Below are 16,320 nucleotides of genomic sequence, written 5' to 3' on the forward strand. Positions count from 1 at the left end.
AGTAACAATGTACTATTTCTGGTATGCGTCACGGAAGGAAACAAATTCTGTCCTTTGTTGAGACTGAATGCCGCGTCTGATGTTTGATTCAAAAATGGTTCAACCGGCTCTGAGTACTATGGGACTTCATCTGAGGTCATCAGTCCCCTAGAACTTAGAACTACTTAAACCTAACTAATCTATGGACATCACACACATCCATGCCCGAGGCAGGATTCGAACCTGCGACCGTAGCGGTCTCGCGGTTTCAGACTGAAGCGTCTAGAACCGCTCGGCTACAACGGCCGGCGATGTTTGATTCTTCGGACCAATAATATAGTTAAATAAAAGTTATTTGTTGAGGGTTGATTTGCTGTATGAATCTGGTCTGCAAATCGATCGGTGGGGAACAGCACTTATCAGCACAAAGGTTGACTGAAGCAGGAGTGTTTGTACACTATGAAGCGGAAAGCTGTGGTGCGAAAGGAAGGTTCTCATCAGAAAAGGCGACGTTGTGTGTACCATTTTTAGGTTGACAGAAAACTTCTTTATTGTTAGTGTCATCGTGTTTAATATGGGGCTTGATAACTTCGCTATTAATTGTTTCAGACCGCGTAGGTGGCTCAACAGAACGGTCATGTGCGTCACTCCAAACGGTATTGTCATCAGTTTCAATGAAATGTAACGAAAATTCTGACATGGGAAACTTAGCATTGTTATCGTATTTCGTAGGCACAATGGTTTCATTAATGTTTTCCCACATTATCAAACTGCTGTAGCTGACGGTAGCGTCGGAGGAAAAACTAACAATGTCATGCCACTTAATAGGTCATGGTTAATTTCTCCGTCAAATCCTGCTCTATATTGTCGATGGGTTTTTCAGTAGGATGTGAGGTTTGTGACGTGGCAGCGTCTGTAACGGAATTCATAGTAGCGTCAACATGGATTGTAAGAATAGTGAGCAACTGCTGTTCTGTATTTCTACTACTAATGACTGTAACATCTGATGGTTTTCCTCTGTGTGTTTACGGAGAAAGTCTTTGGATAGCTTTTCTGAGGTCTCTGTGTCAACTCTAAGACGTGCATCTAATCAAGTGTCTTGTTGATCTATTCTTTCATTAACTGATTTTATTTCATATGTATGTTTTTTATACGTTTCACTACAATGATGTCTTAAAGCATTAATGTCATCTCTCAACAGTTTCGTGCTGTCTGTACATTGCTTGGCTATGGCTTCAATTTTATTCCAAAGACGTTTTTCACTAACCTTAATGTGTGTATCTGCGTGTTTGAAACGGTTATCAGTCGTTTCTGTGTACGATTTAAGCCCGTCACGTATGGTGGAAAATTGTTCATTGAACTGAGTGGTGGTGTCAACTTTGTTTTCACGTATGATGGAAAATTGTTCATTGCACATGTTCACAAGATTTTTAAACATCGCTTCCATATTGCTTTGATTTGTAGCGACGGGTTTCACCCATATTGTGCATTGTGGTGTGGAGACATCATCTACAACCATGAACGTCTCGTTTGTTGCGTTATCTGCATAACTACCGTATATGGAATCTGACGGATTTTTAAAAACAGATTGAGTACTTTCCACTAATGGTAAATTAGGTGAAATATATCTGACTATTTTAATAACGAAGACTTCACAAAGGGGACGACTGGCAGAGCTGTCGCCAAGTGTAAAGTTCTATAAAAAATGAAAAAGCTAACTTCACTATGACGTTTAATGAATGTCTGATCCGTGGAATGAGAACTGAACTCGGATTGGCGTGTTGCGTGTTGTAAGTGCAAGTGGTGTGCTTACTTTGTATTATTGCTAGCATATCTTTACACGAATTGACTGGGCATTGCAACTCCCAATGCCAATAAAGAAATACAGTCACTGCAAAATACAGTCAGCACCTTAGGCTGAATCTTATGGCCCTGTTCAAAACTAAGAACTTTGGTCGCTGTACACATAACAAATAAATTAAATTGTCTTATCTCTAAAGCAGTAACAGTGGAACGCAATATATTCTGGTCTCTCTCAAAAAAAAAAAAAAAAAAAAAATATATGAATGCTACCTATCGGCTCAGCTGTGTGTAATGCTGGCCATAATAGTAGATATGCACATGAAATTTTTTTTTGGCTGATAAACGATAACATTAATGAAAATCCAACTTTATTGAGAAATATATGACCTGGACAGGGAGGCGGTACTGATTATGGTGAGTTACTAACACTGTTTTTTTTTTAGAAAAATTATATTGCAAGTTAAGATTGTCTTTTCAAAAACATCTGACAATTGAAGTTGAATTATTCACAACTGATTCACGAACAATGAGATTTAAACAGCAAGTGTTATCTAACTTCATTAATCCAGCATAAATGCAAATCATCAAATTACATATAGCTCTGTTAACAAATCTTACAAGCATTACAAAGTGAAATACCTAAGTCGCCTTTTTGTCAAAACAGTTAACTTTCATTGTGGTGTGACTCATTAATTAAAAATTATCAGTAAACTCATCTATACTAACGCGCTGGCCAAAACAAAAATTATAATTAATTAACATCTTTACCTGGTTCGCATGAAGATTTATGCTTCAATGTTAAGCAAATTTGATATACCTGAATTAATCTAACACTTGGTGGCTTCACACAGCACACCACAGAAACTGCCTACTCCATCGTCTTTCCCTCACAGACAGCTACCTACGACTGTGCGCACAGCTCTCTCTTACTCCAACACTAGCAGTATCTCTGGGTCTGCAGTCTTACGCAGTCAGCGATATAAAGCCTATTAAAGACATACATCGTTTTAAAAATCATATTCGGGTGCCATATACAAATGTTCCCCAGTAGATTCCTGTCAAGAGTCCCAAAAGAACTTCGCATGCCTTTACTGGCTAAGAATAATGCTTTGCCTTCTCCTTCTATGGAGAGATGGTGTGGGGCCGCTCCAGGGACTGCCATTTTTTTTTGTTTCCGGTTCCAAGTGATTAACCCACGTTTCATCGTCTGTGGCGATGATCGGAAAAAAGGTCACGATCATTCCCATAGCGCACAAGCAATTTTCCAAACATGGTCCTTCGTTGCTCTTTGTGGCCTTCTGCTAGGCATCGAGGAACCCATCCCTCACCCAGCTTTGAGTACCTCAACTGATGGACAGATGTGTCGAGGTACTACCAACAGTGACGTCTAGTTGAGCAGCGGAGTGTTCGAATGCTGTCTGACGACCACCTCCAATGAGAGTGCCCGCACGTTCAAACATTTGATGAGTCATAGCGGTGTGAGGCCAGCCCGCACATGGGAGATCGGATGGGTTTGTGCGACCTTCTTCTTGATGGTAACAGACACCTCGTCCAACGACTCACTGTGCTTTTTTCCACTTCCAGATCTCCCTAGACACTATGCACGCGCCTGTAAATATCTACGATGCTCTGGTTTTGCACCAAAAGAAACTCAATGACAGCTGTCTGCTTGGAACCCACCTCCATTACAGACGCCATTTTGAAGGCTATGTCTAGTACCGCCACACCCGAATTTCGTAAAACCATAGGCTTTGAAGCAGGAACGTTGCACCATGTTCCACAGAAAATGCCGCATTTTTTTCTTTTAACTGTGATTGGCTGAGAGTAAAAGGTGTTGCATTACTAACTGAACATACCTCGTACACAGGTGATCAACGGGACAGGTTAAGGAGCAATTTGCGGCTGTTTGCTTATGATGCTGTGGTGTGCGGGAAGATTCCGTTGTTGTGTAGCCGTAGGAGTACACATCATTACTTAGACAGAATTTTTGTTTAGTATGATGAATGTCTCGAAATGTAGAAAAATGTAAGTCAAAAGCAATCCTGTAACTTTTGAATACAGCATGAGTAAGTAGCTACTTGACACAGTCACACCGATTAAATATCTAGGCGTAAGGTTGCAAAGCGATATGAAATGGAATGAGCACTTCAGGTTGGTAGTAGGGACTCCGAATGCTCGACTTCGATGTTTTGGGAGAATTTTAGGAATATGTAGCTCATCTATAAAGGAGACAGCCGATAGAACGCTAGTGCCACCCAAACTTGAGTAACGTTTGAGTGTTTGGAAAACACACCACGTCAGGTTGAAGGAAACATTGAAGCAACTCAGAGATTTGTTACTGGCACTTTTCAGTCAGCATGCAAGCATTACAGAGTTTCTTCGTGCACTCAGATTGATATCTTCAAAGGGAAGGCGGCGCTCTTTTCGCGAGGCACTATTGCGGAGACTTAGGGAAGCGGCATTTGAGGCTGATAACAGAACGATTCTACTGTCACCAACGTATATTTCTCGCAAGGATGAAGATACGGCTTGAGAAAGTTGGTCTCGTATAGAAGTTTATAGATAGCCGTTTTTCCCTCACTGTGTTTGCCAGTGGAACTAGAAAGTAAATGAGAAGTAGTGGTATGTGGTACCCTCCACCATACTCCGTACGTTAGCATGCGGAGTATATGCACAGACGTAGATTTAGATGTAGATTTTAAGACCTGATGGAATGGAGAAAGGAGGTATAGTGTTTGAGCGTACCCAAGAACGCCGTAAACGAAGTTCGTGGTTTTGTTGACTTATCGTTGTGGCCATGGAAATATAGTCTCTGTAAACAAGGGTGGAAACTTCCTGCCAATCGCTCCATTCCTCGACAGTAGAAATACGTTCCTAAGTTATGGAGTCAGTACAGAACGACAACAGCTGTTTAAACGTATTGACCGATGGAAACTGTATTTCCCCTGCCTGGACATTTTCTGCGGTCGATATCAATGGCCGTCCTTTCCGTTCAGCATCACCCATGTCTGTCAGTTGTGGGAAGTTACTGGCACCGCTTCACTACGGCTTTACGTGATCTTGCATTTGGTCCACATACTGCCTGAATTTCACGTTGAATCTGTGTACAATATATACGATTTGCTCGCAAGAGCCAAACTACATCGCGTATATAAACTTTGAGGTATGTTCACAGTGGTAATAAAATTTCACTTCTGTACTACACTGAAGAGCCAGAGAAACTAGTACACCTGGCTAATGTAGTGTACGGCCCCTGCGAACATACAAAACTGGCTCAACACGACGTGGCATGGACTCGATTAATGTCTTAAGTAGTGCTGGAGAGAATTGACACCATGAATCGTGCAGGGATGTCAGTAAATCCTTAAGAGTACGAGGAGGTGTGGATCTGTTCTGAACAGCACTTTGCAAGGAATCACAGATATGCTCAATAATGTTCATGTCTGGGTTGTTTGGTGGCCAGCGGAAGTGTTTAAACTCAGAAGAGCGTTCCTGGATCCATTCTGTAGCAATTCTGTACGTATGGGGTGTCGCATTGTCCTGCGAGAATTGCCCAGGTCCGTCGGAGTGCACAATGGACATGAATGGATGCAGGTGATCAGAAAGGACGCTTACTTACGTGTCACCTCACAGAGTCGTATCTAGACTTATTAGGGGTCCTATACCTCTCCAGCTCCACATACCTCACACCATTACAGAGCCTCCACCAGCATGGACAGTCCCTTGCTGACATGCAGGATCCATGCATTCAATAGGTCGTCTGCATACACGTACACGTTCATCCGCTCGGTACATAAACGAGATGCGTCCGACCAAGCAACATATTTCCAATCATCTACACTCCAATGTCAGTGCTGACGGGCCCATCTACATCTACATCTACATCTACATGATTACTCTGCAATTCACGTTTAAGTGCTTGGCAGAGGGTTCATCGAACCACAATCACTCTACCATTCCACTCCCGAACAGCGCGCGGGAAAAACGAACACCTAAATCTTTCTGTTCGAGCTCTGATTTCTTTAATTTTATTTTGATGATAATTCCTACCTATGTAGGTTGGGCTCAACAAAATATTTTCGCATTCAGAAGAGAAATTTGGTGACTGAAATTTCGTAAATAGATCTCGCCGTGACCAAAAACGTCTTTGCTTTAATGACTTCCACCCCAACTCGCGTATCATATCAGCCACACTCTCTCCCCTATTACGTGATAATACAAAACGAGCTGCCCTTTTTTGCACCCTTTCGATGTCCTCCGTCAATCCCACCTGGTAAGGATCCCACACCGCGCAGCAATATTCTAACAGAGGACGAACGAGTGTAGTGTAAGCTGTCTCTTTAGTGGACTTGTTGCATCTTCTAAGTGTCCTGCCAATGAAACGCAACCTTTGGTTCGCCTTCCCCACAATATTATCTATGTGGTCTTTCCAACTGAAGTTGTTCGTAATTTTAACACCCAGGTTCTTAGTTGAATTGACAGCCTTGAGAATTGTACTATTTATCGAGTGATCAAATTCCAACGGATATCTTTTGGAACTCATGTGGATCACCTCACACTTTTCGTTATTTAGCGTCAACTGCCACCTGACACACTATAAAGCAATCTTTTCTAAATCGCTTTGCAACTGATACTGGTCTTCGGATGACCTTACTAGACGGCAAATTACAGCATCATCTGCGAACATCCTAAGAGAACTGCTCAGATTGTCACCCAGGTCATTTATATAGATCAGGAACAGCAGAGGTCCCAGGACGCTTCCCTGGAGAACACCTGATATCACTTCAGTTTTACTCGATGACTTGCCGTCTATTACTACGAACTACGACCTCCCAGACAAGAAATCACGAATCCAGTCTCTCAACTGAGACGATACCCCATAGGCCCGCAGATTCATTAGAAGTCGCTTGTGAGGAACGGGTCAAAAGCCTTCAGGAAATCCAGAAATACGAACTCAACTTGAGATCCCCTGTTGATAGCGGCCATTACTTCGTGCTAATAAAGATCATAGAACAATGTTTTCTGAAACCATGCTGATTACGTATCAATAGATCGTCCACTTCGAGGTGATTCATAAGGTTTGAATACAGTATATGCTCCAAAACCCTACTGCAAACCGCCGTCAATGATATAGGTCTGTAGTTCAATGGATTACTCCTATTACCCTTCTTAAACACTGGTGCGACCTGCGCAATTTTCCAATGTGTACGTACGGATCTATCGGTGAGCGCGAGGTTGTATATGAGTGCTAAGTAGGGAGCTATTGTATCAGCGTAATCTGAAAGGAACCTAATCGGTATACAATCTTGACCTGAAGACTTGCCCGTGTCAAGCGATTTGAGTTGCTTCGCAACCCCTAAGGTATCTACTTCTAAGAAACTCATGCTAGTAGCTGTTGGTGTTTCGCCCAGGCGAGGCGTAATGCTTTGTGGCGTGCAGTCATGTAGGGTACACGAATGGACCTTCGGTTCCGAAAGCCCATACCCGGCCTCAGCGATGTCGGAGATTAGATGTTTTACCGGATTCCTGATATTCACGGTACACTCGTGAAATGGTCGTATGGGAAAATCCCCAACTCATCGCTACCTCGGACGTGCTTGTTTGATAACCTGCCACCGTAAGAGCAGTAACCGATCTAACAACTGAATCAAACACTTGTTGTCTTATATAGGCGTAGCCGACCACAGCGCCGTATTCTGCCGGTTTAGGTATGTCTGTATTTGAATACGCATGGCCGTACCAGTTTCTTTGGAGCTTTAGTGTGTGATTAGACAATTATTACCTAAATTAAAATTTACCTTTCAGTATAAAAAATTGTGGAATTTCTCCAAAGAGGGATCTTTTTGGATTTTGCATAATTCTCTGCTGTTCATGAGGCAGTCGTGAAGCAAAGTAAGACTTCTTTTTGCGTCAACAGTGCACTCTCTAGATCTAGCGTTCTTCATTGTAACGACAGCTTTAAGTCCCAGCAAATTTTGGCACGCTTTTTTTTTATCCATATGGCAGCAGAAAATCATTATTCAGATCGATAATATGGAGAAAAAGGTAGGTGTTAACGACGCACAACTAGCTTTAAACCAGGGACAGACATGAACGTCTCCATACTTTGGATCTTAAAATACACTCCTGAAAATGGAAAAAAAACACATTGACACCGGTGTGTCAGACCCACCATACTTGCTCCGGACCCTGCGAGAGGGCTGTACAAGCAATGATCACACGCACGGGACAGCGGACACACCAGGAACCGCGGTGTTGGCCGTCGAATGGCGCTAGCTGCGCAGCATTTGTGCACCGCCGCCGTCAGTGTCAGCCAGTTTGCCGTGGCATACGGAGCTCCATCGCAGTCTTTAACACTGGTAGCATGCCGCGACAGCGTGGACGTGAACCGTATGTGCAGATGACGGACTTTGAGCGAGGGCGTATAGTGGGCATGCGGGAGGCCGGGTGGACGTACCGCCGAATTGTTCAACACGTGGGGCGTGAGGTCTCCACAGTACATCGATGTTGTCGCCAGTGGTTGGCGGAAGGTGCACGTGCCCGTCGACCTGGGACCGGACCGCAGCGACGCACGGATGCACGCCAAGACCGTAGTATCCTACGCAGTGCCGTAGGGGACCGCACCGCCACTTCCCAGCAAATTAGGGACACTTTTGCTCCTGGGGTATCGGAGAGGACCATTCGCAACCGTGTCCATGAAGCTGGGCTACGGTCCCGCACACCGTTAGGCCGTCTTCCGCTCACGCCCCAACATCGTGCAGCCCGCCTCCAGTGGTGTCGCGACAGGCGTGAATGGAAGGACGAATGGAGACGTGTCGTCTTCAGCGATGAGAGTCGCTTCTGCCTTGGTGCCAATGATGGTCGTATGCGTGTTTGGCGCGGTGCAGGTGAGCGCCACAATCAGGACTGCATACGACCGAGGCACACAGGGCCAACACCCGGCATCATGGTGTGGGGAGCGATCTCCTATACTGGCCGTACACCTCTGGTGATCGTCGAGGGGACACTGAATAGTGCACGGTACATCCAAACCGTCATCGAACCCATCGTTCTACCATTCCTAGACCGGCAAGGGAACTTGCTGTTTCAACAGACAATGCACGTCCGCAATTATCCCGTGCCACCCAAGGTGCTCTAGAAGGTGTAAGTCAACTACCCTGGCCAGCAAGATCTCCGGATCTGTCCCCCATTGAGCATGTTTGGGACTGGATGAAGCGTCGTCTAACGCAGTCTGCGCGTCCAGCACGAACGCTGGTCCAACTGAGGCGCCAGGTGGAAATGGCATGGCAAGCCGTTCCACAGGACTACATCCAGCATCTCTACGATCGTCTCCATTGGAGAATAGCAGCCTGCATTGCTGCGAAAGGTGGATATACACTGTACTAGTGCCGACATTGTGCATGCTCTGTTGCCTGTGTCTATGTGTCTGTGGTTCTGTCAGTGTGATCATGTGTTGTATTTGACCCCAGGAATGTGTCAATAAAGTTTCCCCTCCTGGGACAATGAATTCACGGTGTTCTTATTTCAATTTCCAGGAGTGTATAATAAGTCGTACCAAAAGTGTCATCACAGTAAAAAAACATCTATATTGTACTTTCTATATAAATTATAAAACAAGTCACAGTTCTCTCCTGTCTATGCTAACATATTATCAACAAATTATTTCACAATATTTCAAAGGAACTGATATAAATTACTAAAGGATTACTTCAGGAAATAGTTCATCTTGAGAAATGCCCACCATACAGGTCTACTAAATTTCCTTATGTTCAGGCTTTTCCCTAAATACAGAGTGAGATACCGACGTTCAAGTTTACATTTCTTAAGTTAATTTTTTTCTTTATTCTAAGAAACAGTACTCAGAATTTTCACACATCGTCAGAGAGTATTTAGTATTACTGCTGATGTAATCCAAAGTGGATACGAATATCTTGTTGATTTATCGTGTAAAATTCTGTTTGTGCTTTATTTCCTGTTTCCGTTTTAAGCAGCCTTGCTGGGTATCTAGTACCGACAACGTACATCAACTTTGAAGAACGTTTCCAACGGCCATAAGATTTCACTCATGTGCTATGATGCGCCCTTTATTATCCATATCACAGCAGAACTGCGTCTGCAGGAAATCATCTACTGAGAATGTGTCATTGTGGTTGCACAATGGTCTTAGCGTGGGATGACACGTGGAATTTATTTCCTGATGCACCTATATTTGGTGTCCGTCTAGCCCTTCTCACTTACAGCGTATGCAGGGATTACTAGCGACATACTTTCCACATCTTTCTTCAACTGGCAACCACGATTACTGAGTTTGTGTCATCCAACCTATTCACAGATGAGGTCACTTATACACCTAGTGGTACGGAATCTCAACCCCTACGATTTCAGGTTATGAGGCCATCTGAAAACTATTGTATATGCAAGACCCATTCTAGATGTAGAGACACTGGAGCAGCGTATTCATGCTGCCTTTGACACTGTTTAGATGCAGCGTGGCCGACATGAACGTGAGAGACAGAACATGATACAGCGTGTACGCCCATACGTTGAGGCTAATGTTAACCATTTTCAACACATACTGTAACTGTGGCTGCACGGTACAGCTTGTATTAGACCACAGTCTCTGTAACAATGTAAGATTGAATATAGGGTCTCTAGCATGGAAACCTTGAATTTGCGGACATAAGTTCATTACATATTTTTAGTTACATATTCTCTCATCGATAAATCCCTGGAATTTGCAAACGGCGGAAAAAATTACCTTTTATAAAGGGCTAATTTTATTACAAAAAAGTAGTTCTTCAACGATTTACTTCAAAATTTTTACTTGATACTCTAGTGTACCTTCAGACAGACATACTCTGTATGTTTTACAAAAAATCTGTCTAATATGTAAATATATTTCTAATGTATAAAGGACAAGCATTGTTTCCCAAACTCTCGAGAAGTTCTTGGCCGACTTAATTCAAATTTTTATACAACATATATAAATATTTAGATAGGCTGTGAATAAGAAATGTTGTGCCAAATATCTCGAAAGTATTGGCACCGGATTACTTCATATTTTAACATGATACTCTAATGAGTATTCAGACTGACATGGGACTTATAATTATTTAATACATACTATACAACATGTGTGCAAAATATAAAGAGCAACTGTTGTTACCCAGTTTCTAAAGGTTCCTGACCGATATACTTCAGAGTCTTGGACGATACTCTGATGAACATTCACACAGACATAGGCTACATATTTTTAATATAAATAATACAGGAATATAAATGTAGGCAGTACGTCACATTAGACATAACACTCCTTTTATTTGGTGAACTGTTCCAGATACCTAAACGGCAAATGATAATACACTAAGGGGTAAGTACATTGATATATGATAAAGAAACTTAACCTTTGTGTCGATGGAGATACTGAAGCAATTAGTTTTCTTAAAACTGAATGATATATTTTTTGGGGCCTCCGAAAGGGCCTGAAAAGGAGAATAAAGTGATATAATGCTTTTTAATTTTGTGGTTGAAACTCTTCGCAAAAGAATCCAAGAAGTATCCTAAAATAGAAAGGCAAGGTTGGTAAACACGGTCATGCCAGACTAAGTCGTTCTATCAAACCGTTCGACTGTTTACTTGTGTGCACTGCAGAATTACAAGGAACTGGGTCACCTATAGGCAGGTAATTTCTACATCAATATATCGTGCATGCGCATGTGTTCACCAGTGAGAAGTTAGCCTTTCTACTTGTGTAGTGGAGTTTCAGCCGGCCACGATGGCCAAGCAGCTCTAGGCGCTTCAGTCCGGAACCGCGCGACTGCTACGGTAGCAGGTTCGAATCCTGCCTCGGACATGCGTGTGTGATGTCCTTAGGTTAGTTACCTTTAAGTAAATACTCCAGAATTCGAATCGAGAACAGCTTCCAACATGAGTAACACAGAAGTAAATATCCTCTGAGTAGCGAAGCAACTTAAATCACTTAATAAAAGCAAGTTTTCTGGTCCTGACTGTATACCAATTAGGTTCCTTTCGGAGTATGCTGATGCATTAGCTGCATAACCAACAATCATATACAACCGTTCGCTCGTCGAAAGATCCGTACTCAAAGACTGGAAGGTTGCACAGGTCACACCAATGTTCAAGAAAGGTAGTAGGAGTAATCCACTAAATTACAGGCCCATGTCGTTAACGTCGATATGCAGCAGGATTTTAGAACATATATTGTGTTCTAACGTTATGAATTTCCTTGAATAAAGCGGTCTATTGATACATAGTCAACATGGGTTTAGAAAACAACGTTCTTGTGAAACACAACTAGCTCTTTATTCACATGCAGTGCTGATTGCTATTGACAAGGGATTTCAGATCTATTCCGTAATTCTGGATATCCGGAAGGCTTTTCACACTGTAACACACAAGCGGCTCGGAGTGAAATTGCGTGCTTATGGAATATCGTCTCAGTTATGTGACTGGATCTGTGATTCCCTGTCAGAGAGATCACAGTTCGTTGTAATTGACGGAAAGACATCGAGTAAAACAGAAGTGATTTCTGGCGTCCCCAAGGTAGTGTTCTAGGCCCTTTGCTGTTCCTTATATATATATATTAACGATTAAGGAGACAATCAGAGCAGCCGTCTTCGGTTGTTTGCAGATCACGCTGTCGGTTATCGACTAATAAAATCCTCAGAAGATCAAAACAAACTGCAAAATGATTTAGAAGAAATATCGAAATGGTGCGAAAAGTGGCAGTTGACCTTATGTAACGAAAAGTGTGAGGTCATCCACATGAGTGCTAAAAGGAACACGTTAAGCATCGGTTATACGATAAATCAATCTAATGTAAAAGCCGTAAATTCAACTAAATACCTAGGAATTACAATTACGAACAATTTAAATTAGAAGGAAAACATAGGAAATGTTGTGGGGAAGGCCAACCAAAGACTGCGTTTCATTGGCAGGACACTTAGAAAATGTAACAGACCTGCTAAGGAGACTGCCTACACCGTGCTTGTCCGTCCTCTTTTAGAATACTGTTGCACGGTGTGGGATCCTTACCAGATAGGACTGACTGAGTACATCGAAAAAGTTCAAAGAAGGGCAGCACATTTTGTATTATTGCCAAATATGGGTGATAGTGTCACAGAAATGATACAGGATTTGGGATGGACATCATTAAAAGAAAGGTGTTTTTCGTTGCGACGAAATCTTCTCACGAAATTGCTATCACCAGCTTTCTCCTCCAAATGCGAAAATATTTTGTTGACGCCGACGTACATAGGGAGGAACGATAACAAAGATAAAATAAGGGAAATTGGAGCTGATACGGAAAGATATAGGTGTTCATTCTTCCCGCGCGCTATACGAGATTGGGATAATAGAGAATTGTGAATCTGGTTCGATGAACCCTCTGCCAGGCACTTAAATGTGCTTTGCAGAGTATCCATGTAAATGTAGATGTAGTATCACTTTCCGTTTGTTTAAGAATACATTCTTGAATAAACATTATCCAAAAAAATTATCTACTGTCGCCTAATTCAGTTTCAGGCGTTAGAAGAAAATGTATGTGATTAAATTATTCATTTAACTTTTATTTAGTATTCCTCTTTATGCTTTTAAGTCGTTATTCTAAATAATACACAGACTGTTTGATTGCAGGATCACAGCAACGAGCTAGATCAAGAGCATGAAAGCAATCATATGCAGACCGACCCTGGGACGTTGTCGTGCTATTCATTTTAAACAGAGCAGCACATTTCCCAATTACCTAAGGTACGAAAAACTTCTAGTAAAGTCGCAGCCGGTGTTCTCATATGGAATGCTGGTAAGAGAAGTTATTACTCCGCAGAATACGCATTAAGTAAAGTGACACAATATTGCTGTTTTTCTTGTCTTCATCTCCACATAGCACCATATTATTTGACTTGCCCTACACCACAGTACAACCTGTTTACAAGACTGAAATCTTACAGAAACTGACAATAATTAAATCAAATCAAATCGCTGACGAATGTTTGCACAAGCCTTCCTATTCCTGATGCGTATGCTGAAGATTGCACGCGCTTGAACGCTTACACAAGTATGAATAATCGAAATTCAATCAAGCATCAAGCTGCCTGTATAGACATAATGCTTGTGCAAAGATATCCTAGACACACTCAAGCATTTCTGCTCAAGCATTATTGTGCATGCGTGCTTGTCAAGCATACAGCTACGTATGTTGTTGTTGTGGTCTTCAGTCCAGAGAATGGTTTGATGCAGCTCTATCCTTTGCAAGCTTCTTCATCTCCCAGTACCTACTGCAACTTACATCCATCTGAATTTGCTTAGTGTAATCATCTCTTGGTCTCCCTCTACGAGTTTTACCCTCCACGCTGCCTTTCAGCACTAAATTCGTGATCCCTTGATGCCTCAGAAGATGTCCTACCAACCGATCCCTTCTTCTAGTCAAGTTGTGCCACAAATTTCTCTACTCCCCAATTCTGTTCAATACCTCACATTAGTTATGTGATATACCCATCTAATCTTCAGCATTCTTCTGTAGCACCACATTTCAAAAGCTTCTATTCTCTTCTTATCTAAACTATTTATCGTCCATGTAAAACTTCCATGCATGACTACACTCCATACAAACACTTTCAGAAACGACTTCCTGAATCTTATATCTATACTCGATGTTAACAAATTTCTCTTCTTCAGAAACGCTTTCCTTGCCATTGCTAGTCTACATTTCATGGCCTCTCTTCTCCGAACATCATCAGTTATTTACCTCCCCAAATAGCAAAACGGATTTACTACTTTAAGTGTCTCATTTCCTAATTAAATTACCTCAGCATCAACCGAATTAATTCAACTACATGCCATTATCTTCATTATGCTTTTGTTGATGTTCACCTTATATCCTCCTTTCAAGACACTCTCCATTCCGTTCAACTGTTCTTCCAGGTCCTTTGGCGACTCTGACAGAATTACAACGTCATCGGTGAACCTCAAAAATTGATTTTAATTCTAACTCCGACTTTTTCTTTTGTTTACTTACTGCCTGCTCAGTACATACAGATTGAACAACATCGGGGATAGGCTACAACCCTGTCTCACTCCCTTACCAACCACTGCTTCCCTTTCATGCCCTTCGATTCTTATAACTGCCATCTGGTTTCTGTGCCCTACAGATATAGCCACCTTATGTCATGGAGCTGGTTTGTTTACAATATTATGCGAGTTGCGTGGACTGGGCGTGCCCGTGTTTGTCGACTGAGTGCCTTACTGGGTGCATGCATGTTTATTTTTGACAACATTATTATTATATACTTGACGAAACTTTAAATAAAGTCAGGTAAATACGCTTATTTAATTTTCTTGATCCTGCGTTTGGCATGCTAAACTAAAGATACAGGGAGAGTATTTGAGTGCAGCATTATTGATTTTTAATTGGAGAATTACCTCAGATTCCCACATGTTGAGTTAATTGCTCTTGAATAACTCACTTCAGTTCATTCGCATGTTTATAACTTCCCGTCACTTGGATCATATTTTGAAATACCCATGTGGAAGCAATGCTCTATCGCAATTGCGAAGAGACGCCAATCTCAGAGCAGGTGGCCACCGACTCGGCTTTTGAGATGGCGCTACCCCTGTGCTGCGTCTCCCCACCACAGAGCTCCGTTCCTCATGTTGTTACAGGACTAATTGGCACTGCCGAAGCAAAACACCTCCACGGAAGTAAAAGTTTCCAATTAACGTTGGCTCTCTAGTCGCTAAGCGCTGTGAGCGTTAAGTAAACAATGGGGAAGCAGGCCAGCCCTCCCCCCCCCCCCCCCTCCACGTCAGAAACTGGTTATTACCGATATTCGACAATCTCTCTAGTTACTCATCAGAAATAATCGTTACGTTGCTCAAGGTTCAGCGGAGTTCAAGACCGTTTGCTCAAGATCTTAAGAAGCAGATTAATTTTAGTCTTAGAATGGACGCTGCTTCTTAGCGCGCAACTAATAAGAAGTAATAGGAGGAGATAATCTGCGTGAATCTTTCGCGCTACGTGACATAAGCAAATACAAGATTTTGTCGTAAGATATCAAGTATCGTAACTATAGTATGTAGCAGAACGTTATGTAGAAAACTGTAATTTTTGTATGTTCCATCGATCATATGTGCGAAAACTCGTGATGATATTGAGTGTGTCGACAGAATTACTTATAAGATACGTGTTCACTGTCAAAACATAGATGCATACTCACCATTAACACAAGTGGTTGTTTTATCCTCTAGTGCAAGAAATATAAGCGTAATCCATACAGGTAACATCTGTTCAGAAATACATCAATGGAATAGAGGGTTTTGTCGAGTAGAAATGATTTCAGTTTCTTTTTAAATCAGCACCTTTAATTCGTAAGGAAGGTTGTGAAACATAATTGCATACTTTGCTCCTATCTGTTCAAGAGTGAGATTACATTGTGAACGTGAAACGATATTTTTATACCTTGTGTTATATTTCTGAATTTTGCTAATATTTTCGAATTTTCGTAACCCATTTCATAACAA

Source organism: Schistocerca gregaria, chromosome 4 (genome assembly GCF_023897955.1).
Source record: "Schistocerca gregaria isolate iqSchGreg1 chromosome 4, iqSchGreg1.2, whole genome shotgun sequence".
Taxonomy (NCBI): domain Eukaryota; kingdom Metazoa; phylum Arthropoda; class Insecta; order Orthoptera; family Acrididae; genus Schistocerca; species Schistocerca gregaria.